The sequence below is a fragment of the Temnothorax nylanderi genome, unplaced genomic scaffold, assembly GCF_030848795.1.
Source record: "Temnothorax nylanderi isolate EJ_2023f unplaced genomic scaffold, tnyl_v1.0 TNYL_tig0936_pilon, whole genome shotgun sequence".
NCBI lineage: Eukaryota > Metazoa > Arthropoda > Insecta > Hymenoptera > Formicidae > Temnothorax > Temnothorax nylanderi.
Window position 1 is genome coordinate 1 of NW_027249998.1, and position 27755 is coordinate 27755.

The 27755-nt window shown below is 37.1% G+C and overlaps 1 pseudogene; it reads right to left on the minus strand.

The window, feature by feature from the left end:
- Positions 1-4174: 4174 nt before the first annotated feature.
- LOC139786012 (uncharacterized) lies at positions 4175-27755 on the minus strand (annotated as a pseudogene).

Sequence of the window (27755 nt, forward strand, 5' to 3'; positions counted from 1 at the left end):
TACTTATTGCCACAGAATTACGTACGCAGGTTTATGGGAAGAATATGACGATCTTCGAAATAAATATGTATCATTGCAGCCAACAACAGTGATCCGTACACACGTAACACCAAGCGTTCATAGCGTAACTTAGGTAATTATGCATTTTAGGGGAAGCACCTCCGATGACCTTGACCTTGACATATGTTGTCAAGGTCACCCTCCTGAGTGACCTTCAGAAAGTTTTAGCCGGCGCTCGTTTTTTATTAAAAAGTTATAAACAAAAAAAGTTTGAAAAATGTAGCAGTTATTTTGAGTAGGTACTAATAGACATAAATGACTGATATTTATGTGGAAATAGTACATGTATGAACGAAGGAAAATTATTTAAAGCAGTGAATTGTTGGTATATTGAAAGAAAAGTTATTTAAAGCAGAGAATAGTTGGTATATTGAAAAGTATATATACAATTGTATATGTTAGAAAGCATAAATATAAAGTATTCCCTGCTTTAATCAAAAGCATAAACTGTTCTTTGCTTTAATCATTTAATTGAAATAACAGTATGTAAATACATTATTACCTTTTATTATTCTCTTTTTAATACATATATTATTAATTTTTACGTGGTTCGAAATTTAAATCTAACATTTCTTTGAAATAAACGTGGTAACTATAAACACGACTACGTCGATCTCGTCCAAATGCCTACAAATTTATGAAAAACATTTAATAAATATACATATATTTAATATAGTTATAAAAAATTAAAAGACTTACTTCGTGATTTAAATAACGAAACCTATCTTTGGCATTGCGCTTTCTTTCGTTTGTGTTTTCTAACATATACAATTGTATATATACTTTTCAATATACCAACTATTCTCTGCTTTAAATAACTTTTCTTTCAATATACCAACAATTCACTGCTTTAAATAATTTTCCTTCGTTCATACATGTACTATTTCCACATAAATATCAGTCATTTATGTCTATTAGTACTCAAAATGACTGCTACATTTTTCAAACTTTTTTTGTTTATAATTTTTTAATAAAAAACGAGCGCCGGCTAAAACTTTGTGAAGGTCACTCAGGAGGGTGACCTTGAAAACATATGTCAAGGTCAAGGTCATCGGAGGTGCCTCCCCTAAAATGCATAATTACCTTAACTTAATAATTGCGCTTTTTCTTTAATATAATAAAAGCAACAGATAAAAGAGGATAGGACAAATATATTATTACAAACAATTAAAAATGTACGCATGCATTTACATATATCTACATCCAACATTTACCCTACTTACGCATTCACCACGTACGTACGCGCGCGCGCCACACACACACACACACACACAGAGCAGAGAGGGTTTGGAGTCATTAAATACTACGGGAGTGACGAACCGTGGGGTCCTTATCTCTGCTGAAATACAAACACACACACACACACACACACACACACACACACACACACACACACACACACACACAAACACACACACAAACAAAGAAGCGTAAAACCGACCGCGCAACCTCCACGTGGTACGCTTCAGGTAATACTAATGCCGGCGGTATTTAAATTTCTAGATTTAAAATTTAATTTCTGATACATATAAAAAATCCAGCAATCAACAATTCCATTTTATATACTGAAGTAAATAACAGGTTTTACAACGTTATTCTCATAAGTTATTAGATTTATTATTAAAGAGGTTCTCCAGCTTAGAAAGATGCAGAAGAGTCTCGTAAATTTCCATATCTTTTAACACAGAACTTTAGCCATTGTCATCTTCTAATAATAAATAATAAACAATTCAAATTTTACATGCGTTTATTAACAAATGACGTCTCGCCACGTTGTCACTATTGTGACATTATATTTAAAGAGAATTGTATAATTCATAAACACATTTCATATTATTAAATACACGAAAACGATATGGTAAAACTTCATTCTTTTAATTCCAAAATGGTCTTTAAACTCGATTTTTTCATATGAGTAATTTCTCAAAATTCTTATATTTTATTTGAGACTAAATTACTTAAAATTCTTCTTTTTCCATAAGAGACTAAAGATTTCTATTTCAGAAAGTTATTTAAAGAAAACCATACGGTTAAAAATTTTGAAAATATTCAAGAATGCCTATATATTAATCATAAATATATTCTCAACATTTTATTAAGATCCTATATTATGTGAAAAGAAAATAGAGAATCTCCTTAAGATATATTTGTTGCAATGCGAAGAACGAGCGAGCAGAAGAAAACGTTTTTATGCAAACGAAAATTCGACCAATATAATAAGCATACCCACCTTTAGATTATTACGGTTAATTAAACCATTTATTACTGTTAACATTTCTACTACGGACGCGAACAAAAACTCAAACTATATGTTAATATGTGCAACTCTCTCTCAATTAACTTTAAACGTAGTAACAGTGTTATAAACTTATCTGCCGAAATCGATTGTTCTCGTATCTTTATTAATCAATAACTTTTTAACTAAGGGTGTGCAAACGAAAAATCGACCTGTTTGTGAATGTGCAAACGAAAATCTGTCGATTAATGCCATTTTAAACACAGTATCTGTGTTTCGAACTTATCTACTGACATTGACCGTTTTCGAAACTTTAATTGTTAATAACTTTTTAACCAAGGTTGTGCAAACGAAAAATCGACCTGTTTGTGAATGTGCAAACGAAAATCTATCGATTAAGACTAGTTGGATCTAATTTGCTCGAAGTTGGGGGGCTAATGTGAAGTTGGCCCCCCAAAATTGTTTTGTTAATAACTTTTTGACTAGAAGTGTGCAAACGAAAATTCAAAATGTGCATACATGTGCAAACGATGAGCAATCGAATGAGCTAAAAAAAATTAATTTTTTTTAAAGTTGGGGGGCTAACTTCACACGGGTAGCGCCGCCGCGGATATATAAGCCCGAAATTGTTAGTAACAATTCGTATTCCACCGTGAACCAACACACTGAACCGACCGATCATCCGCTGCTCTCGGCATCCGAATCCTTAACAACCGAACGAGTCCTGGGGTAGAGAGTGCTCTGCCTCTGTCGAGTGCATCTCGACGGCTCGTCATTCCCGACCGCTCCTCGCTTTATCGGCACGTTCAAGTCTAGAGAGTCTCTGGACTTGCTGAGGGTCTCAGCCGTCCGATAGGACTATCCGTCCATCACACCGTCGCGAACCAGGATAGAGAGGTACAGTCTATCCTCGCCGAGAGTCTCGGCCGCACGATACTATTCTCTGGCCGACGGGATCCAGACGCACCAGCTTGGGGAGTCAGTCCCTATACTCGTTGAATGTCTCAGCCGCCCGAGATCGTCAATCCTTTTCCTCCACACCGGCGAAAACGCCACGCGATAGCATAAACGCCGCGACCCGCATCGCGACGCCACCGTGCACGAATCCGCACCCCGGTATCAAACCGCGCCGTAGCACCGCGGCGTAGCACCGCGCCGTATTCAGCGAGCGCGCCCATTCGCCGATCGCCGCTCGCATCCCGCCGCGCCGGCAGACCGTCTCGCGCTCCCACCATCTCTGCGCCTCGCGCTCCGCCCACGAATACGGCATTACTGTATATACGCGATAAATCTTTGTTAATCTCAGCGCCTGTAAATATCTCATCAAACCCCGCGAAATAAATCTTTGTTAATCTCAGCGACTGTAAATATCTCATCAAGCACCGCGAATAAATCTTTGTTAATAGCAACGCATGTAAATGTATCACCGATCATCGTGGAATAAATCATTGTGAATATAACTTGAAAAACCGAGCCTTGTGTCTTTCTCCGCGCCTACTCCGAACCCTGACCAGCCGCGAGCAAATCCGCGCGTCGGAAGTTAGGTTGTTTTACATAAAATAAAAATACATAATTTTACTTTAATTAATAATAAAGTTATTTAATAAGCTTGAAATACATATGTTTCTACTTGTCTTGCTATTGAATTACATTTTATTAATAATAAATACAGTTTATTAATAATAAATTTTATTAATAATAAAATTATTTATTTTTAATGTAACATTTGATAATTTAAAATAAACTTATTGCTAGATAAAAGATTACAAAAGCTGGCCGTAACTTTACAAAATTACAGAATACAGAATACAGAAATTATTTAAATTACAATTCAATACAGAATTTATCATTTAGATTAAAATAAATTTTTATACTTATTTATAAAAGATGTTCAAAATGTCTACCATCACATTGTATACATAATTGTGCACGTCTTAATAAATTCCGCCCTGCATCTCGTATCATTTGTGGTGTTATAGTCGCAACTGCTTCAATAATTTTGCCCTCAAGTTCTTCACGGTCGTTTATATCTTCTCGATAAATATATTCTTTTAAAGTACCCCATAAAAAATAATCTAAGGCGTTAAGTCTGGTGACCTTGCCGGCCAATTTATAGGACCTCCACGTCCTATCCATCTCGCTGGAAAATTTGCATCCAATACGCAGCGTGCGTTTAAAGAAATATGTGATGGTGCTTCATCGTGTTGAAAAAATATTTGTTGTCGTTGGTTTAATGGAATATCTTCTATCAAAGGCCGTAGCCGGATAAGAAGGGTCAATGTGCCCCCACACGGATCATGCTCATTTTTTTTTGCTTTGATTGCTGTCAGTGTCACTTACAATTTAGTCAAATATTAGCCCTTAATATTGAACCGTTTTGCTGTAAAAAATAAAAATAAAAATTTCGAAAATAATTCATATCTTTTGATCGGCTTAACCGATTTTGATGAAATTTTAATATGTTGTAGATATCATTGAGACACATTTGTGGAAAATTCGGGAAAGGTTTCTGATGACAGAAACATTGATAAAAAAATAAATAAATGTTCTTGATTTTTTTTAGTCTCGATATCTTTCTTGTACAATTACGAAAAAATTTTTCTAGAATCTTGGAGTAGTTTCCTATCGAACATAATTTTTTGGAAGCGATAAAATGGGTAGGCGGTACTTTTAAAAAATAAAATATTTTTATTTATTTTTTTTAAATATGATATGCTTTTGGTACGATCGCCATATATTTTATGTAGAATTTTGGGATAGTATTCTACAACAAGTAATTTTTTCGAACCAATAAAATAGGTAGGCGGAAGTTAAAAAAAAAAAATATTGTTTTTTATTTTTCTAAATTATGATATGCTCTTCGTACCATTGCCATATTTTTTTTGTTAACTTTTGAGACGGTATTCTATAACAAGTAATTTTTTCGAACCAATAAAATAGGTAGAAGGTACTTTAAAAAACAAAATATTTTTTTTCAAAATTATTATAGTTTTTTGGTACCATCGCCATATTTTTGTTTAGAATTTGGAATGGAATCCTACAACAAGTAATTTTCCGGAATCAATTAAATAAATAGATGCAGGTACTAAAAAAATAATAAAATAAAGTAAAATGAAATAATTATGAAAGGATAAACTATAATCGTATTAAATCAAATGTTTATTAATAAGTACACATACACATTCGTTCACATAATCACTCTCATACTATTATTTACACTATTTATAGTTATATTTATATGGATGGACTAATCTTCAGCATTATCTTCATTGATAATAGGCGTGATGCCGTCTGTTTTAAATATATTTAAATATAAAAAAATATTTAAATATATTTAAAACAGACGGCATCACGCTTACTATCAATGAAGATAGTGATGAAGATTAGTCCATCCATATGACTATAAATAGTGTAAATAATAGTATGAGAGTGATTATGTGAACGAATGTGTATGTGTACGTCATTATTTTTAGTGTATGTGTACGTGTATGTGTATGTGTACTTCATTAAAATAAACATTTGATTTAATACGATTATAGTTTATCCTTTCATAATTATTTCAATTTACTTTATTTTATTATTTTTTTAGTACCTGCATCTATTTATTTAATCGATTCCGGAAAATTACTTGTTGTAGGATTCCATTCCAAGATTCTAAACAAAAATATGGCTATGGTACGAAAAAACTATGATAATTTTGAAAAAAAATATTTTGTTTTTTAAAGTACCTTCTACCCATTTTATTAGTTCGAAAAAATTACTTGTTATAAAATACCGTCTCAAAAGTTTACAAAAAAATATGGCAATGGTACGAAGAGCATATCATAATTTAGAAAATAAAAAACAATATTTTATTTTTTTTAACTTCCGCCTATTTTATTGGTTCGAAAAAATTACTTGTTGTAGAATACTATTCCAAAATTCTACATAAAATATATGGCGATCGTACCAAAAGCATATCATATTTAAAAAAAATAAATAAGAATATTTTATTTTTTAAAAGTACCGCCTACCCATTTTATCGCTTCCAAAAAATTATGTCCGATAGGAAACTACTCCAAGATTCTAGAAAAATTTTTTCGTAATTGTACAAGAAAGATATCGGACTAAAAAAAATCAAGAACATTTATTTATTTTTTTTTATCAATGTTTCTGTCATCAGAAACCTTTCCCGAATTTTCCACAAATGTGTCTCAATGATATCTACAACATATTAAAATTTTATCAAAATCGGTTAAGCCGATCAAAAGATATGAATTATTTTCGAAATTTTTACTTTTATTTTTTACAGCAAAACGGTTCAATATTAAGGGCTAATATTTGACTAAATTGTAAGTGACACTGATAGCAATCAAAGCAAAAAAAATGAGCATGATCCGTGTGGGGGCACATTGACCCTTCTTATCCGGCTACGGCCTTTATAATTATTTCTTAAAAAATTTGTATAAATATTTTCAGTTAGCCTTGCAGGCATTTCAAAAGGACCAATCTGAAATTTAATATCAGTATTGTGAAATACATTGAAAATTGTGTTTCTAATAATTAAAGTAATTAATACATTAGAACTCACAAATGTATCATTTAGTATACCAGCCCATAAATCGACGCTGATAATTCCTCAATTTATAATAATTTGGATTTTTGTTCGCCCAAACATGTGAATTATGAGTATTAAAACTGCCTTCACGCGTAAAACACGATTCATCCGTAAATAAAATATTATGTACTGTTTGAGATCGGGATAATTCGTACCGAAAATCGCTTTCGGTTGCATGCCAGTGCACGCACGCTTTCGATAAATTATAACTCGCTTGGAATTTCGCCTTAAATGAGTCGTACTACTGTTAAGTTATAGCATGGATTTTTCTATTATTCGTATTCTGGAAAGTTTACTAACATTCGTTCGTCAACAACAAAGTCAAGCCGTAACCGCTCTTACAAACAAGAAAAAATCCATGCTGTAAACATTGTGATCAAAAACAAGCAACAATCTCTTTGGATCGCCAAACGAAAATTTGCCGTAAGTACGATGACGTAGGCCGCCGATGGCCAATCACCCTTCCGAGCTCCGCGCATGTCAGACGCGAGCGTTTCCGTGGGCGGTCCGTGGCCACCAATCACGCATTAAGTCCTCGAATATCCTTCAACGTTTTAAAACGTGATAAATTTATTGGTGATTAGCCCGGAGAGAGCCTCGTCTCGGAGATAATAAAGGTTCGCCGCTGTGCCGAGGAGGCTCTCTTTTCGAAGTTCACCCGCTTAGACAATTGTCACCGCTCGTGCAACCGCTTGAACATAACTCACAATCCGCTTTTGCTTTCAAATCAGCTTGTTCTGTTAACTTAGCCGCTTTTCGCTATGATAGCTTCTGTACGCGCTACCACTCACGGCAATCAATCATTCTGTAAATAAGTGTACATACTCAGACTTTAAATATATTTTGTTTTATTGTATTTCTGTACTTGCTGTCTTTTGTGGTAGTTCGGTTACCTCGCGCTACCGCGTGCTCTTGAACATGTACAAAACCACGTTGATTTTCTTCCTGTTCTAGTAACCATGTACAAAATCTTATTCTGCGTTCATAATCTTGTGGCAATAAATTTTGTACTTTTGTAAAATGATACGCATAAAATCTGTTTTCTTTTAATACACGCTGTACTGTAGATTTCGAGATATTTAATTCCCTAATAATTTTGCATATACTAGTAGAAGGTTCATCTTCTGCAGCTTGTAAAATTGCTTCTTTATTTTGAACTGTGCGGATACGACGTTCAATAACTGCATCTCTTCTTTTGTCAGGAATTACAGATCTTGTTTCACGCACACGATGTATTGATCAAATTCTCATTTGTGCTTTTATTAAAATTTTTTCTTATAATTTGTAATTTTTTGCTTCCTCATAGAAGAAGCTTTGTTTTCGTAAAAAAAATTTTTTTTTATTTGTTTTTCTGAATGTGTTCAGAATGTTCTAAAACGTCGAAAAATTGTAATTTTAAAAAATGTCTGTATGTATGTATGTGTGTGTGTATGTGTGTATGTGCCAAATTTACCGAAATTTCTATAACTCCAGAATTAATCAACCAAATCTTAACGAATTGTATATGAAATATGGGTAGAATTTTCCGGGAAGTGCTATAGAATGTATAGTTTTTCGTTATCTATTTTCTGAAAACCGATTTTTAAAATTTTTTTACCCGTAAGAATTAGAAAAATTAAAAAATCGGTTTCCAGAACATCGGTAACGAAAAACTACACACTCTATAGCACTCGCCGGAAAATTCTACCCCTATTTTATATGGTTTTAATACAAATTCGGTCCAATAGTTTTTAAGTTAATGCAGGTTAGAAACCTGCACATTAATTTAGTTTTTAAGTGGCCAAGTAGAAACTTTCTTAAAATTTTTAAGTATGTAAATTATAAATTTGCACATTGTTTCATAGTTTTTAAGTGTGCAAGTAGAAACCTTCGCTCACAAAGCTTCCTCTATGAGGAAGCCAAAACAAATAAATAAATACTAATAATTATGCATCGAATAAAATAAAAGCTTAAGAACTATAAGTAAACAATTGCATGAGGAAGCAATGTGCAAATTTCTACTTGCACCATTTCTCCATGTTTTATAATAAATGGTATTAAAAACAAAAAAAAAACAAAAACAAAATAACGTAAAAATAAAATAATTATTATCTTCCAACATGGATTTCACGTCAGCAGAATATTGTGATATGTTATTTATGTATGGTGAATTTGGACAAAACGCTCGTCTTGCTGCGCGCGAATATAACAGGCATTATCCGGAACGAAGAGCTGTCAACAAGAACGTATTTTTGAGATTAGTACATCGTGTGCGTGAAATTTGAAAAGTAAATTTATTTACTTTTATATAAAATTTAATTAAAATTATAAATTAAATTGATAGCTAGAAGGGGGTGTGTTTACGTCCCCTCGTTTGCTAATTTTCTATAGCGCTCGAAGGACCAGAGGAGGTGTGTAACGTCTCCTCAATGCGAATGATTGCAAAAAGCGAAACTAAAGCAAAGCGACTCACCGTTCGGTCTGGTCAGAAGACAACAACGACGAGCTCGGTAGTGGTAGCACGTGTAGGCGGCACAAGCAAAGGCAGGCAAGCAGGAAGAGAAACGGGTAAACGCAGACCTCCCGGAGGTTAGGTCGGTTAGTGCACTCCGAGACTTCTTGACGATGAGTGACGAGCAAGCCCTGGAACGCGTGTCGCGAACGAGTACTTGCTCTTCAGGGGTGCCCTCGCAGGGTGAACGAGGGCAGCACCGATTACTGAGTCGCGAAAATATCGATGATACGATCCGATCGCGATCTACCGACGTTTCGCGCGAGTCACCATGAATTGATATCGGCAATATCGAATGATGAGCACATTGACAGCTCATGGTAAAGCCTGATGGCAATTACCCGAAATAACTATTACAATAAGCGAATATTAATACTGTAACGATGCACCCCTAAAATGCATCGTTCCGGCCTAACACCTTGCCGATGCCGCCCGGCCGACCATCCGCCGGGCGAGGAACGGGCACGGTGTGCCTACCTTATTTTAAACGCTTAGCATGTAATATTAGGAAGTCCGCGAACGGACTTACCGCGGCAACCGCCTCGACACGCCGAGCGGTGCCGACAGCGACCGAAGACCGCCGAACGCAGTCGCGGCGGCGTCGGGACGCCGTAACTACCGACCATCCCGCCGCACCGTCCCGGCGCTCGCGATTGCCGACGTTACCCCCGCCACTGCGTAACACCGCCGCGACGTGTAGGGGAGACCGGGGCCTAACCGTCGCCGGGGTTGAACCGTCAAATCAAATATCTCGGAACCTGTATATTGTGCGAACTCGCTATTAACATTGTAAACGCTGCTTATGGTACCCATGTGACCAACGGAGTTTCGGCAGGTTACCTGCCGTGTTATGATTTTTACGAGGGCAAACGTGTTTTCGGAAGGTGAAAGTTACATTTTCTGCGCGTGGAAATTTTGTAATATTTGCAATAATATTTGCTCTCCAAATCTCGAGGAACGTGATTATAAAGAGTAATGCATGCTGAACACGAATCCAGTGTAGTTTTTTCATTATCGTTGATGTCTAATATTTCGTGGGCGATCAAACCTGAAACTTGTGTTTGGGGTTAATCCGTCAGTAAGCAGTCCGGGTGCATTTTCAAGGCATTCTCGGGCATTTCCAGGCTCACTGCATATGGAATATGGATGAGACGGGAATTACAACCGTTCAGACACCGAATAGAGTCATCGGACGTCGAGGAGTGAAACAAGTCGGGCGAGTGACTTCTGCGGAAAGAGGAACCCTCGTAACTATTTTTTAATAATGTTTCGCATAAAATTTTGAATAAATTTTTATATTTTTCTCTTAAAAAACAATTATTAAGATGTATCCTATCATTTTTCAGGATTAGATGTACGTATATGTATTGAAAATGCAGTGTGACGGTTAAACCCCGGCATTTTGAGATTTCAATTTTTCCACCGTTGTCGTTTTTGCTCTATACCGGTTAAACAAAGCGACGTAGATAAAATTTTTTATATAAATTTTGTAGCTAAAGGTTTACTCTTTACAGTGGTATACCACATTTAACTAAAATTATTTATTTTCTTGTTAAAAATCGGCACCGAAAAAAACTGACGGTTAGGCCCCGGTCTCCCCTATATAAGGCGAGCATTTGCTAGGCGATGTGCGATCTCCTGATCAACGTTCCGACCGACCGCACCGATCCTGAATTCCCGCATCTCTCTAGCAAGTCAGAACGAGGGTAGAGCGCCTCCGGCACTCTCTGTCTTCGCCAAGCGATTCTCGATAGACGACCAGCTTTCTTACACAACGCGCCCGCTAGTCAGAACGAAGGTAGAGCGCCTCCGGCACTCTCTGTCTTCGCCAAGCGATTCTCGATAGACGACCAGCTGTCTTACACCACGCACCCGCTAGTCAGAACGAAGGTAGAGAGCCTCTGGCATACTCTGTCTTCACCGAGCGCTTCTCGATACACAACCGGCTTCCTTGCGCACGGAGTTATCCGCACGGGGGCAGAGCGCTTCTCTGCCTCCACCGAGCGCTTCTCGCCGGATACCGCCCCGTCTCTAGACGCTTGTAGCCTGCCTCGGGGGTAGAGCCCCGTACTCTGCCTCCACCGAGCGCTTCTCGGTGGCCGGACTCGCGCCAGAGTTATCCTGCCGCCTAACGCGCCGAATTACCGCGATCTCGTCGCCGTATCCGCGCCCCCGAACCATTGTAAAATATCGTGAGCATTTGTTATCGAATAAAATCTTGTTCCTTTGTTACACCTGGGAATACGCTTCATTTTGCCAACCTCGCCTCGCGTCTGTTCCTCCGCGCCTCCTTCGAACCCCGCCCAGCCGCGAGCTAGATCCGCGTTTCGAAGCCAGGTTGTTTTAATACAAACAATACGATGTCATGGCTTTTTCGGCCTGAGCAAAGGAACGCTAGGAGAGTCGGGTGATAGGCCTCTCAATTAAATCCGTTGGGCGCCAGACGCGATGCCCTCGCGTCCACTAAACTCTTGATAACTTTAACGCGAAATAGCGAGAACCAAAGCTTGTCGCACGAGGGGCCAGCCAGCTCGACCTAACGGCAGAGGGGCAGGGTAGAGGCAGGGCGGCGCGGATTCGTTGAACGGACACAAAATATTTCCACACAAATCGCTAGATATTTAATAAACAATAGGTTTCGTTTATTAAAATAAAAGTAAATAATTTTGGGATAGCGAAAAAATAACAAGCCTGGTTCATCTGGGCAAGCAGAGAATTAACGGAACAGAATATTACAATCAGTCCGGGTTATTATAATTAGAGGGACGGATAACAATAAGTGATAGTTCCGGTGAGACGGTATTAGCTGAGAAATGATAAAAGCGATAAGCGAGCCTCGGTTATTATTAGTCAAGAGAAAAGGCGGACTGGTGAATTATCGTTGAATGAGAGATCAAGCGGAAAAATAAACAGGTCGGATGAAAGCAAAACAAAATTACAACTGTATCATACGCGGTAAAGGAAACTTGAACTTGAGCAATATCCGGAGCCGAAATAACGGCAATACAATGCTATGAAAGAGTGGTTGACGAACAGATGTGTCGCGGAGACAACTTAAATCTAACTTATCACTACTAGCGCAAAGTAACTAATTTGTATCGCGAGAAGGGAATCGACGAGTATTCTCAACAGACTTTACGGGGCGGCGCCCTGCCGGGCGCGCCTGAGCTCGCTCGCAAGAAATGCGACGCACCAAGGGCGTCGGGCGGTCGCTCGCAATGCTCGCAGGTAACGTCGACGCGATATCGAAATCCCTCGCGACACCCTTATCACGAATAACACAAAGACGAAGACAACGATTCTATATTTACGCGATGAACAATAATAATCGTCTCGCACAAATCGCGAATGACAACGCAGGGCTGGTCTCTACGCAGCGCGCAGGCAGGTACCCCGCAGGGCCACTCTCCGGCGACGCGCAATAAGGGAACGCCGACGCGAAACCCGAGAGCAGATTGCTGACGCTTATTACCACGCGAAGATTTTAAATGCGCGAAACTCTATCTACGACCGGATGCCGTGATATCCACTGAAAGGCGACAGACAGCAAACAGCTCGTCGTCAAGTTCGTCGTCAGGGACCACTTCGCGACTGTCTTTAGTAGGGAGATAGTGAGACTTCTAGGCCGGGGTGCTCGAGGGGGGAGCGGGGCGGGGGGGACTCTAGCGCCGCGGTCCGGCCGTGGGGTCTGCGGGGGGGGGGGGACCTGCGTTCCCAGCATAGGGTTCGCGGGGGGGGGGGGATCAGGCGAGCGCGTCGGGGCATGTTCGATAAACAAATGTCGCCTCGCGTCGATGTTCGGCCGATAGTATTTATAAACAGATGTCATTTCACACCTCAGATGCGAGCGAGCGCCTATGGCAGGCGGCTATAATTTATGACCTGCGACTAGCGTGACGCCGCGGTCCTTTTCACCTTTCTTCGTAGGAAGAGTTATCAAACGCGGGGAGGGGGGGGGGCATTAAATAATTAAATTAATTAAATTAAGTTATATTTTTTTTATAACCTAACTCAATTAATTTAATTATTTATAACCTATAAATTAATATAATTTTTTATAACCTAATTTAATTAGCATAATTATTTATAACCTAATTTAATTAATATAATTATTTATAACATAATTTAATTAATATAATTATTTATAACCTAATTTAATTAATATAATTATTTATAACATAATTTAATTAATATAATAATTTAATTTAAAAAAAATTTGCATGACAAACTGTAGAGTTGAACGCAGAAAGAGATGGCGTCGAAAACCTTTTTTTTCTGGGTCTACGTTCAATAAATAAAAAATTAAATAGATTAATAAATAGATAAATTAAATAGATTAATAAATAGAAAATTAAAAAAATAAATTGATAAAATAAATAAATTAGATAAATTAATAAATAGATAAATTAAGTAGATTAATAAATAGAAAATTAAATAAAATAAAAAATAGATAAATAGAAAAATTAAATAGATAAATAAATAAATAAATAAATAAGTAAATAAATAAATAATGAATAAATGGTCTTCGACACCATAATTATAAAGCTCGCCTTTGTACTCATACCTGTGTGATGGTCCCCCTCGCCGTCGAGATTCCCTCGCCCCGCACCTCCTCGCCGTCGAGATTCCCTCACCCCACACCCCGCACAGAGCACCACATATTTATGCCGATATTTAATTTTAGAAATTACATCATTCATTCAGTCATAAAAAAATCCGTTTATTTAACTCTTTTTACATAATATTTCATACTTCATACGCGACGACCCGGCATTAATAAAATAGAAAGTTTCCAATCTGTTCGCGTAAAGATGTAAAACAAGTAACCCAGGTAGGAAACGCCGATACTCGAGAAACGGGCCAAGACTGGCACGAGTGTCGGCTTGCCGACGTTTAATGCCCAAGCCTGGCCCAACTATTACCCGAATTTGGGTAGCCGAGGCTTGGCAAGCAAGTGCCGCCCAATATTGGGCCAAAGCTTGGTAGCCAGTCCTTTTAATGGGACTCTGTTAAAACTAACAGAATTATTATTTTTTGTTTCAGTTTTGTGTTTATTTTATGGTATTTATTAGAAAATCTTTATAAATGCGTTTTTTAAGAAAAGTGAACATATACTAATAATATTAAAATATACTTTGATAAGTTTCGGATTTAAAAATATATATTAAAAAATTGATTGATTAATTCAAAGATTAATATAAAAACTAACTGTAGCTGAATTTGTTTCTTAAGATGATTTTTGAGAAATTATATATTTGCGCTGGTTATGACATATGTAGACTATATATAACACTTACATTAAATTAAGAAGTAGTCTACCACGCAAGGCAGTTGGCTCACGATCCAGAGGTCCCGAGTTCGAATCTCACCAAGGTAAGTGTTTTTTTCAAATACGAGAAATATTTATAATCATAGACTGCATCTTAAGAAACAAATTTAGTTAAAAAATAGTAATAAAATTTCGAAATAAATAATTTTTTTTGTCGGATGAATATTCGTTTTTCCTTTAGCATTAAGAGGACTGCAATCCTCATGGTTAGAGGATATTCCTCTAGATTTGAAAATATCTTCTTGAGACTGTATTTTAGAGGAAAATCCTCTAAAATCAAGCGGGAGCCACTAAACGACAAAATATTTTTTTTGGGTGTGATTATGAGCCAATCATGGGGCACGTAAACGCCGTTGTATGGCCCAAGACTGGTGGCTAGGTTTGGCCGAAGCTTGTAGCCAGTGTCGGGCCAGTGTTATCATCCCGTCATACAACCAAAACTGGGCCAGTCGAGGCTAAGAAACGGCGCCCAAGATTGGCAGCCTGGGTGCCCAGGCTTGGACCAAAGCTGGCCCCTTTTCGAATTCCTACCTGGGATACTTGGCGCGAAACACTGTCATGTCTCTTGACATAGTCAGACAAGACATTCCCCAGATATTAGACTCCAGATAGACACATGTGGATATTTTTCCTTCATCTGAGCAAAGAAGTCGCTATTGTGATCATGCATTACATGAATCGCTCTCAGTTTAGGATGCTGCTCGAAAATTGCGGAACTAGTTAACTGCCGCAAGTATACTTGTTTCACATCTTTACAGAGCGTCAGCTCGTTGATATCGTCATGATGATCCACCAAATTGACTTCTTCCAAGCGTTGACAGGAAGAAAACAATCTATGGAACAAATGTCTAGTGTAATCGTAGTTCCTGTAACCATAAACCACATACTATTACTATACGGTTCAATCGCAAAGAAAAAAACAACCGTTCATGATGTTTGCAAGAGATGTTTCGAAAACATACAAATTTCAATAATAAAGAATATGATAATATGCATTAAAAAAGTATAGCAAAAACTTACATCCATAAAATACACAGTTTTCGTAAATTTTTGCACTCACAGAGGTCATCAATATTTCGCGACGAAATAATACCTCCCGATATATCTAAAATTTCCAAGTCTGGACACGAATTTCTTAACTGCATTGTAATTGCGTCTACATCTAGATCTTCTGCTACACCGCCGGGGCAAAGTAAGACACGCATTCGTCGAGTTTTTTGCAGTATTTTACAAACAGGTTCAGCTGTTCTAAATGTCATTCTAAGGTCTAAATGTTCTAGACCTTTTATGTTGCGGATGTTCGAGAGACCTTTATCCGTTAATGCGCCTCGATATGCAGCGAGATCCAATACTAAAAATAATATATACATATATATATTGGTATCACATCCAATTTACCCGTAATCTTAACAATTCATATTTATAATATTAAATTAATTTAATTACCTTTCAAATTTTTACATATCCTCGAAATTTTAAATAAAATAAGGTTATTAACAGAGTCGCAATCTCTTAACCGCAGGTGAGTTAAAAACCTGCCAAATTTGTTTATCAATCTTAACAAATGTGCAACAGAAAATCCACTTGATGTTAAATCCAACTGTTTTAAAATTTACTTGTGGGTGCAAAAAAGATATTATATTATGGATGTGAGTAGAATTTTTATATTGTATATTACGTAAATTTAAACATTTTAATTTAAAGAGACTACGATCCCGTGTTATTTTTCTGAGACGTTTATTTACTGCATACATGTGACTCAACGACCTAACATCTAGGTTTTTTAATATTTTTAGAATTATTTCGTCCTGCAAAGATAAAAAATAAAATACATGAGATTGCATATGGTGGTCACGTGTACCCCTACCAAAGATAGCACTACACTAATTAACCGCGTTTTCTCGCGAGCGCTCGGCCGCGCTGACTTAAATATGTAAACAAATTCGACAACAATATTCATTGCCCCAATCGACGCTCTCACCGACGATCTAGTCAGACGACATAAGCTATAGGCGAACATGTACATGTGGAGAGTCATATCATCGTGACCCACAGAGAGTCACATGGTATTGTTGAGGACTCATATTCCACACATCTAACCATACACTACTACTCTCCACAACTACATATGTTAGCCCCAAATACATTTCGAATACTTACAGGAAGTACAGATAAATTCTTGCAGAGTGACTTCTCCATAATTACTGATGGCAGTTTGATATCATCTCTTGTATTATACTTTGTATTATTCAAATGATGATTTCTGTGATATTTCTTATCCTTAGAAGATATACCACTGCGAAAAATATTAAAACAAATTAATTTTAATTGTCATGGATGAGGATATACTTGAAATGTTAAAAATTTTCCATATTAATTGCACAGCATCTAGCCTTGTAGAATACTTTGAAGAGCTGGACATAAAATTTGTTTTTAAAACAATAATAAATATGTGTGAAAATTTTCGGAAAGAAACCTCAAACAGTTTTAAATTTATTCTATTTTAAAAATCACCTCCAAAACAGCATTCTAGACTGGGATACTCCCTTAAGAGAATAAAAAAAGATTGAATATTACATATAGTCAATTATTATAATACCTTTCACAAATACTACAATATTCAAGAAATTTCTTTTGAAGATCGAGTATATCCAAGTGAGCATTTTTAGGATCAGGTGTCAAATTGTGAATATCCTGATGGCACGGATACATGCAGTTAAGTCTTATTAATAGATCAGTTAAACTCTCTTCAGGATTTCTGGGAAGGATCAATTCTGACGTCCCTATCAACTGCACAGCATCTAGCCATGTAGAATACTTTGAAGAGCTGGACATAAAATTTAGCCTTATTGTTTTGGTTTTAAAGTTGCATGTATGCAATAACGGTGGAGAAAATATCCTCGATGTCGCAGGAACAATCTGACGCTGACCATTCCATAATAAAAACCACCGATCGTCAGAATCTTGAGCCCAAATTTTAGTTATGTATCCAGGATTATATACTTCATATATAGACACTCTGATTGGATATACAGCTTCGCGAAACTCGAGATCTTCAAAACAGAAAATTTAATTATAATTCTTTCTGAACACAAACGTATCTTCTTCAACAATATCTTATTTAATTAAAATCAATTCAAATGTTATATATACATACTAATATAATTATAATGGCTGTTCCTATGATTTTGTGATACATAATTATCCTGTCATGGGGATCCCGAGATATCGAAACCATAAGTTCTCTGTGCAAGAAAGTTGTGCAAAAGTTAGATTACATTCTACTTAATAATAACACACGTAATAATATCATCAGAAAATACGTACCATGACTAATGTTTTCGAAAAATCTCCATAATTTGGAAAATTGGTAGGTGTTCCAATTATATTTCTAGCTGTTTCGGCTAAACTTCTATTATTAATATGACATCCTGTCGCAGTGGCACCATTCACAAATTGATACATGAAATCAACACGATCCATTATATGCTATATACGCCATATACGCTATAACGCTATTTGTAAGCCGAACAATAGGGTAACTCAGATATATATGTCGCACCTAAGGACAACTCAAATACTACTGCAGCTTGACGCATCCCTCGTTATATACCCTTTACTCTCTCCCACTCCAACTGAATCTTGAAAGATCATTTCTTCCTTTGTTTTGCATTTCTTCCTTTGTTTTGTGTACTGCATCGTGAAAAATAGTGTGAAATAGATACATCTACGCAATAACCGCCCCTCCCCTTTTCCAAGAAAAAATTTGTTTATAGCACCATGAAACACGAATAGTCCTCGAGTGGATAACGTATTATAAGAAAGGATATTAATAAAGATATCGTACATGTATTTCATATTTCTAACATTTAATATGTTACATACGTCTTATATATTTTTATATATTTAATATCTTGTATTTAATATTTTTTACATAGTTTATTTTGTCATATGTTTTAAAAATACGATCTGCATGAATTAAATCACATTGTCCTTGTGTATCCATGAATTGTGTGATCCATCCACAATCCCAGCCATTTCACGTGGACCTTGTCACCCCTCCTGCGCAGTACTTTCTCCATGAGATACGTGTCCGGGTAAGTCGCGCGATGTAACTCGTGCTCCGTGAGCTAGAACGCTCCAGCAGTAGATTTTCCGCGATAGCCCTCCAGCAGATAGGTTACGGGATTAGTACGTTGCACTTTAACGATCTTAAACACCTCCATCGTCCAATTCGGTGTGTAACCCTTCTCGAAGATCGTCTTGTGCTTGCTAACGCGTACCGAGTCGCTTGCTTTGAACTTTGCCGGACCAGCGATCTTTATCGCGCTGTACACCGTAACCAAGAGTCTTTCGGCGATCGCAGGGATTGCATACGTACATACATGTGTATACATACATACGTACATACATACGTACATACGTACATACGTACATACGTACATACATACATACGTACATACATACATACATGCGTATATGCACAATGTTATAAAGGTATTCGATAATGCCCCCACGGCAACGTATCGGTCAAATCCATGACCACCACCGACACCACCACCACTACAACGGCGGCGACGATGACGCCGAGACGATGCGGCGAACGCTGGACGATGCGGTCGCACGCGCGACTGTCACTGACACAACGACCAACAACGACGATTTACCGCGGCCGGGAGTCGGGACGATCTACCGCGCGCGCGGCATGTCAACTCTCGCGCGGAAATCGCGGGATCTCATAGCCGTGCCGTGCCTCGCCGTACCTCGCCGACGTGCCGTGAGCGCGAGCGATCTCGAAAACGACGGTCCGCCATCTTTTCGGTCGGCCAAAACACCCGTTTTGCGACGATACGTGCGTACCATTTCTCTCTTACACAAACTGACGCACGTGCAAGGGAAGACAGAATCACGCTCGAGGGAAACCTAACCTGAAATTACCGTGAGCTGAAGTCGTGCGCCCGGCGCGCCACAATGACGAGATTAGCCCGATTAGCCCCGGGTGCTTGTAGACTGATTAGCCCCAAGCACAAGTTTCAGGTTTGATCGCCCATGAAATATTAGACATCAACGATAATGAAAAAACTACACTGGATTCGTGTTCAGCATGCATTACTCTTTATAATCACGTACCTCGAGATTTGGAGAGCAAATATTATTGCAGATATTACAAAATTTCCACGCGCAGAAAATTTCACTTTCACCTTCCGAAAACACGTTTGCCCTCGTAAAAATCATAACACGGCAGGTAACCTGCCGAAACTCCGTTGGTCACATGGGTACCATAAGCAGCGTTTACAATGTTAATAGCGAGTTCGCACAATATACAGGTTCCGAGATATTTGATTAGACGTATTTACCCCGTAGACTTTTTAGCCCCGGTCTCCCCTATTATAATAATTCTAAGTTTTTCTGGAAATAGAATAAAAAAGTACGTAAAGATTAATTAAAAATTTATTATATTTACGTTATACTACATACATACGTATATACTATGATATAAAGGTATTCGATAATGCCCCCACGGCAACGTATCGGTCAAATCCAGTGCGATATAGATTCCGACACGTAGCTCATCATAGAACATGCATAATTGTAGGTAAAAAATTATCAGAGGGATGTGCATCGACGCAAAAATTCACAAAAAAACATATTTTACGCGACTTAAACTTTTGTATCGAAGACAAACAAATTTTTGTTTTTGCATCGATGCATACCCGTCTGATAATTTTTCCAAGAAAGAGCCATACAGCAAATGTTATAGAATTGAGCGCCGATGACAGGCTGCTATAATTTATGACCTACAATTGTCCCGTCCTTTGACGAGCTACGTGTCGGGGATCTATATCGTACTGGATTTGACCGATACGTTGCCGTGGGGGCATTATCGAATACCTTTATAACATTGTGCATATACGCATGTATGTATGTATGTACGTATGTATGTATGTACGTATGTACGTATGTACGTATGTACGTATGTATGTACGTATGTATGTATACACATGTATGTACGTATGCAATCCCTGCGATCGCCGAAAGACTCTTGGTTACGGTGTACAGCGCGATAAAGATCGCTGGTCCGGCAAAGTTCAAAGCAAGCGACTCGGTACGCGTTAGCAAGCACAAGACGATCTTCGAGAAGGGTTACACACCGAATTGGACGATGGAGGTGTTTAAGATCGTTAAAGTGCAACGTACTAATCCCGTAACCTATCTGCTGGAGGGCTATCGCGGAAAATCTACTGCTGGAGCGTTCTAGCTCACGGAGCACGAGTTACATCGCGCGACTTACCCGGACACGTATCTCATGGAGAAAGTACTGCGCAGGAGGGGTGACAAGGTCCACGTGAAATGGCTGGGATTGTGGGATGGATCACACAATTCATGGATACACAAGGACAATGTGATTTAATTCATGCAGATCGTATTTTTAAAACATATGACAAAATAAACTATGTAAAAAATATTAAATACAAGATATTAAATATATAAAAATATATAAGACGTATGTAACATATTAAATGTTAGAAATATGAAATACATGTACGATATCTTTATTAATATCCTTTCTTATAATACGTTATCCACTCGAGGACTATTCGTGTTTCATGGTGCTATAAACAAATTTTTTCTTGGAAAAGGGGAGGGGCGGTTATTGCGTAGATGTATCTATTTCACACTATTTTTCACGATGCAGTACACAAAACAAAGGAAGAAATGCAAAACAAAGGAAGAAATGATCTTTCAAGATTCAGTTGGAGTGGGAGAGAGTAAAGGGTATATAACGAGGGATGCGTCAAGCTGCAGTAGTATTTGAGTTGTCCTTAGGTGCGACATATATATCTGAGTTACCCTATTGTTCGGCTTACAAATAGCGTTATAGCGTATATGGCGTATATAGCATATAATGGATCGTGTTGATTTCATGTATCAATTTGTGAATGGTGCCACTGCGACAGGATGTCATATTAATAATAGAAGTTTAGCCGAAACAGCTAGAAATATAATTGGAACACCTACCAATTTTCCAAATTATGGAGATTTTTCGAAAACATTAGTCATGGTACGTATTTTCTGATGATATTATTACGTGTGTTATTATTAAGTAGAATGTAATCTAACTTTTGCACAACTTTCTTGCACAGAGAACTTATGGTTTCGATATCTCGGGATCCCCATGACAGGATAATTATGTATCACAAAATCATAGGAACAGCCATTATAATTATATTAGTATGTATATATAACATTTGAATTGATTTTAATTAAATAAGATATTGTTGAAGAAGATACGTTTGTGTTCAGAAAGAATTATAATTAAATTTTCTGTTTTGAAGATCTCGAGTTTCGCGAAGCTGTATATCCAATCAGAGTGTCTATATATGAAGTATATAATCCTGGATACATAACTAAAATTTGGGCTCAAGATTCTGACGATCGGTGGTTTTTATTATGGAATGGTCAGCGTCAGATTGTTCCTGCGACATCGAGGATATTTTCTCCACCGTTATTGCATACATGCAACTTTAAAACCAAAACAATAAGGCTAAATTTTATGTCCAGCTCTTCAAAGTATTCTACATGGCTAGATGCTGTGCAGTTGATAGGGACGTCAGAATTGATCCTTCCCAGAAATCCTGAAGAGAGTTTAACTGATCTATTAATAAGACTTAACTGCATGTATCCGTGCCATCAGGATATTCACAATTTGACACCTGATCCTAAAAATGCTCACTTGGATATACTCGATCTTCAAAAGAAATTTCTTGAATATTGTAGTATTTGTGAAAGGTATTATAATAATTGACTATATGTAATATTCAATCTTTTTTTATTCTCTTAAGGGAGTATCCCAGTCTAGAATGCTGTTTTGGAGGTGATTTTTAAAATAGAATAAATTTAAAACTGTTTGAGGTTTCTTTCCGAAAATTTTCACACATATTTATTATTGTTTTAAAAACAAATTTTATGTCCAGCTCTTCAAAGTATTCTACAAGGCTAGATGCTGTGCAATTAATATGGAAAATTTTTAACATTTCAAGTATATCCTCATCCATGACAATTAAAATTAATTTGTTTTAATATTTTTCGCAGTGGTATATCTTCTAAGGATAAGAAATATCACAGAAATCATCATTTGAATAATACAAAGTATAATACAAGAGATGATATCAAACTGCCATCAGTAATTATGGAGAAGTCACTCTGCAAGAATTTATCTGTACTTCCTGTAAGTATTCGAAATGTATTTGGGGCTAACATATGTAGTTGTGGAGAGTAGTAGTGTATGGTTAGATGTGTGGAATATGAGTCCTCAACAATACCATGTGACTCTCTGTGGGTCACGATGATATGACTCTCCACATGTACATGTTCGCCTATAGCTTATGTCGTCTGACTAGATCGTCGGTGAGAGCGTCGATTGGGGCAATGAATATTGTTGTCGAATTTGTTTACATATTTAAGTCAGCGCGGCCGAGCGCTCGCGAGAAAACGCGGTTAATTAGTGTAGTGCTATCTTTGGTAGGGGTACACGTGACCACCATATGCAATCTCATGTATTTTATTTTTTATCTTTGCAGGACGAAATAATTCTAAAAATATTAAAAAACCTAGATGTTAGGTCGTTGAGTCACATGTATGCAGTAAATAAACGTCTCAGAAAAATAACACGGGATCGTAGTCTCTTTAAATTAAAATGTTTAAATTTACGTAATATACAATATAAAAATTCTACTCACATCCATAATATAATATCTTTTTTGCACCCACAAGTAAATTTTTAAAACAGTTGGATTTAACATCAAGTGGATTTTCTGTTGCACATTTGTTAAGATTGATAAACAAATTTGGCAGGTTTTTAACTCACCTGCGGTTAAGAGATTGCGACTCTGTTAATAACCTTATTTTATTTAAAATTTCGAGGATATGTAAAAATTTGAAAGGTAATTAAATTAATTTAATATTATAAATATGAATTGTTAAGATTACGGGTAAATTGGATGTGATACCAATATATATATGTATATATTATTTTTAGTATTGGATCTCGCTGCATATCGAGGCGCATTAACGGATAAAGGTCTCTCGAACATCCGCAACATAAAAAGTCTAGAACATTTAGACCTTAGAATGACATTTAGAACAGCTGAACCTGTTTGTAAAATACTGCAAAAAACTCGACGAATGCGTGTCTTACTTTGCCCCGGCGGTGTAGCAGAAGATCTAGATGTAGACGCAATTACAATGCAGTTAAGAAATTCGTGTCCAGACTTGGAAATTTTAGATATATCGGTAGGTATTATTTTGTCGCGAAATATTGATGACCTCTGTGAGTGCAAAAATTTACGAAAACTGTGTATTTTATGGATGTAAGTTTTTGCTATACTTTTTTAATGCATATTATCATATTCTTTATTATTGAAATTTGTATGTTTTCGAAACATCTCTTGCAAACATCATGAACGGTTGTTTTTTTCTTTGCGATTGAACCGTATAGTAATAGTATGTGGTTTATGGTTACAGGAACTACGATTACACTAGACATTTGTTCCATAGATTGTTTTCTTCCTGTCAACGCTTGGAAGAAGTCAATTTGGTGGATCATCATGACGATATCAACGAGCTGACGCTCTGTAAAGATGTGAAACAAGTATACTTGCGGCAGTTAACTAGTTCCGCAATTTTCGAGCAGCATCCTAAACTGAGAGCGATTCATGTAATGCATGATCACAATAGCGACTTCTTTGCTCAGACAAAGGAAAAATATCCACATGTGTCTATCTGGAGTCTAATATCTGGGGAATGTCTTGTCTGACTATGTCAAGAGACATGACAGTGTTTCGCGCCAAGTATACTTGTTTTACATCTTTACGCGAACAGATTGGAAACTTTCTATTTTATTAATGCCGGGTCGTCGCGTATGAAGTATGAAATATTATGTAAAAAGAGTTAAATAAACGGATTTTTTTATGACTGAATGAATGATGTAATTTCTAAAATTAAATATCGGCATAAATATGTGGTGCTCTGTGCGGGGTGTGGGGTGAGGGAATCTCGACGGCGAGGAAGTGCGGGGCGAGGGAATCTCGGCGGCGAGGGGGACCATCACACAGGTATGAGTACAAAGGCGAGCTTTATAATTATGGTGTCGAAGACCATTTATTCATTATTTATTTATTTACTTATTTATTTATTTATTTATTTATCTATTTAATTTTTCTATTTATCTATTTTTTATTTTATTTAATTTTCTATTTATTAATCTACTTAATTTATCTATTTATTAATTTATCTAATTTATTTATTTTATCAATTTATTTTTTTAATTTTCTATTTATTAATCTATTTAATTTATCTATTTATTAATCTATTTAATTTTTTATTTATTGAACGTAGACCCAGAAAAAAAAAGGTTTTCGACGCCATCTCTTTCTGCGTTCAACTCTACAGTTTGTCATGCAAATTTTTTTTAAATTAAATTATTATATTAATTAAATTATGTTATAAATAATTATATTAATTAAATTAGGTTATAAATAATTATATTAATTAAATTATGTTATAAATAATTATATTAATTAAATTAGGTTATAAATAATTATATTAATTAAATTAGGTTATAAAAAATTATATTAATTTATAGGTTATAAATAATTAAATTAATTGAGTTAGGTTATAAAAAAAATATAACTTAATTTAATTAATTTAATTATTTAATGCCCCCCCCCTCCCCGCGTTTGATAACTCTTCCTACGAAGAAAGGTGAAAAGGACGGCGGCGTCACGCTAGTCGCAGGTCATAAATTATAGCCGCCTGCCATAGGCGCTCGCTCGCATCTGAGGTGTGAAATGACATCTGTTTATAAATACTATCGGCCGAACATCGACGCGAGGCGACATTTGTTTATCGAACATGCCCCGACGCGCTCGCCTGATCCCCCCCCCCCCCCGCGAACCCTATGCTGGGAACGCAGGTCCCCCCCCCCCGCAGACCCCTCGGCCGGACCGCGGCGCTAGAGTCCCCCCCGCCCCGCTCCCCCCTCGAGCACCCCGGCCTAGAAGTCTCACTATCTCCCTACTAAAGACAGTCGCGAAGTGGTCCCTGACGACGAACTTGACGACGAGCTGTTTGCTGTCTGTCGCCTTTCAGTGGATATCACGGCATCCGGTCGTAGATAGAGTTTCGCGCATTTAAAATCTTCGCGTGGTAATAAGCGTCAGCAATCTGCTCTAATTTCGATTTAAGTTCTTCAAAACACAGGCTTTCTAAATTTTCGACCGACTCTCATACCGTCAGCGCTTTTCCTCTATGAGTCAATGAGGAGAGTCGACAAAATTCGAGAGGAAAAGTCGAAGGCGGAGGAGGGAAGGAAGGAGGGAAAGGGAGAGTGCGGAGCGACGGAAGTACCAAAGTCCCTTTAGTTCATTTTTTAAACTCGAGTCACTATTTTATTATTTATATTTATATTAGATGTTTTAACTTTTGATTTTGTTATTAATTGGAATTTTTATGAACGAGAACTTATTGTTTTAATTGATTTAATTTAATTTAAACAATAGTTAACACTGTTCGCTTTATATAAAACAAATATTCAATAAGAGGGCTGGCGAACAAGCTAGGTGTTTTTGCTAAATTATTATATTCTAATAAACAATACAGACGTTTCGGCCTTGAATATGGCCTTCATCAGTGTAAAAAAACCTTGGTCGTTGAAATTTAAAAAGTCGTTACATTGAGTATTAAAATAACGGAACCTAACATTGTTATAATTTAATAGAGAAGCTAAATGTCATTACATCAAGTATTAATTTAACAGAAAAACTAACGTCGTTATAAATTGATAGAAGTCGCTACATCGATTGAGATACTCGCTTACATTTCTGTCTTCGTGTGTCCTTTCCGTCTATCGCAGCCACCGGTAACAATGCTGATTCCATTCTTGTACAATTATTTAGATAGTGTCAATAAGTCGGTAGAGGAAAGGATCTATCTTTACCGTCCACACACACAAGATTGAAACACGCTGACAATCCGAATGTCCTTAGATTACCATATATAGTAATTAGTTATAGTGATTTATATGTAATGAATTGTATGTGATGTGGATCTTGATACCTTAATTTATCTCCGGGAATACAAGTGTTTCAGTCGTTGGTCAAACGGCAAATGCAACAGTCGGAAAATGTAATATAAAAATAAAGTGGAAGGGATGGAATATAGGAGGGGTTAAGAGTAGAGTGGGAGTTAAGGAGGAAGTAGTAAACTAAGTATCGGGAGATGTTGTGACCCAACGTGTTTCGGGGTTTACTTGAGGGATAGGGTTACTAATGTACGTACTTGTAATTACGACTTAATTTAATCGAGACAAAATGCGTGTTGTTACATGGCTCAGTCGTGCCCGTCTGCCGGAAGAGACGAACGAGCGACTCCGCTATACATACAACGCCCTCTCTCAGGAGGGGAATCCCCGCGCTCATAAAAGAACTAGCATTACACGTATACAGTGGAGCGCGGCTGGTTTGAATAATAGAAAACGCACATAACACCCTCTCCGCTAAGGAAAGAAGGAAACATAAGCGAGTGTAAACGTTTTCGATGACTACGCGGCGCACTTGTACGAAAAGAAAATAAAACATAGCAATTCGCGAAAAAGGAGAAAATTAATATCAATGTAACTTCTCTCTATCTCAGATTAACTTCATAATCTCCGAAACGTGTAGGCAACTTGTGTGGCCTTCGTGGTCTCACAGGTTGTCTTGGAGTAGTTTCTATCGGATCAATCTCGCATTCGGGAGGATTTTCTGGTTGTGCTGGCAACGCTTGTGGAGGAGGCGGTGTTCTTACTACTTCTGGTATTCGGTGATCCGCTTCCTCAACGTTATCCCTAACTCTTTCCTCTACTGGAGGTGTATAATATAATCGACTAATGAATAATCTAAGTCGGACGTGTTAAGAACTACATTATCATTTATCTTTACTGGCGTCTTTTTGCCAATTACGCGCATCTGATTGATGTGTCTTTTCCAAATTCGTCCATCAT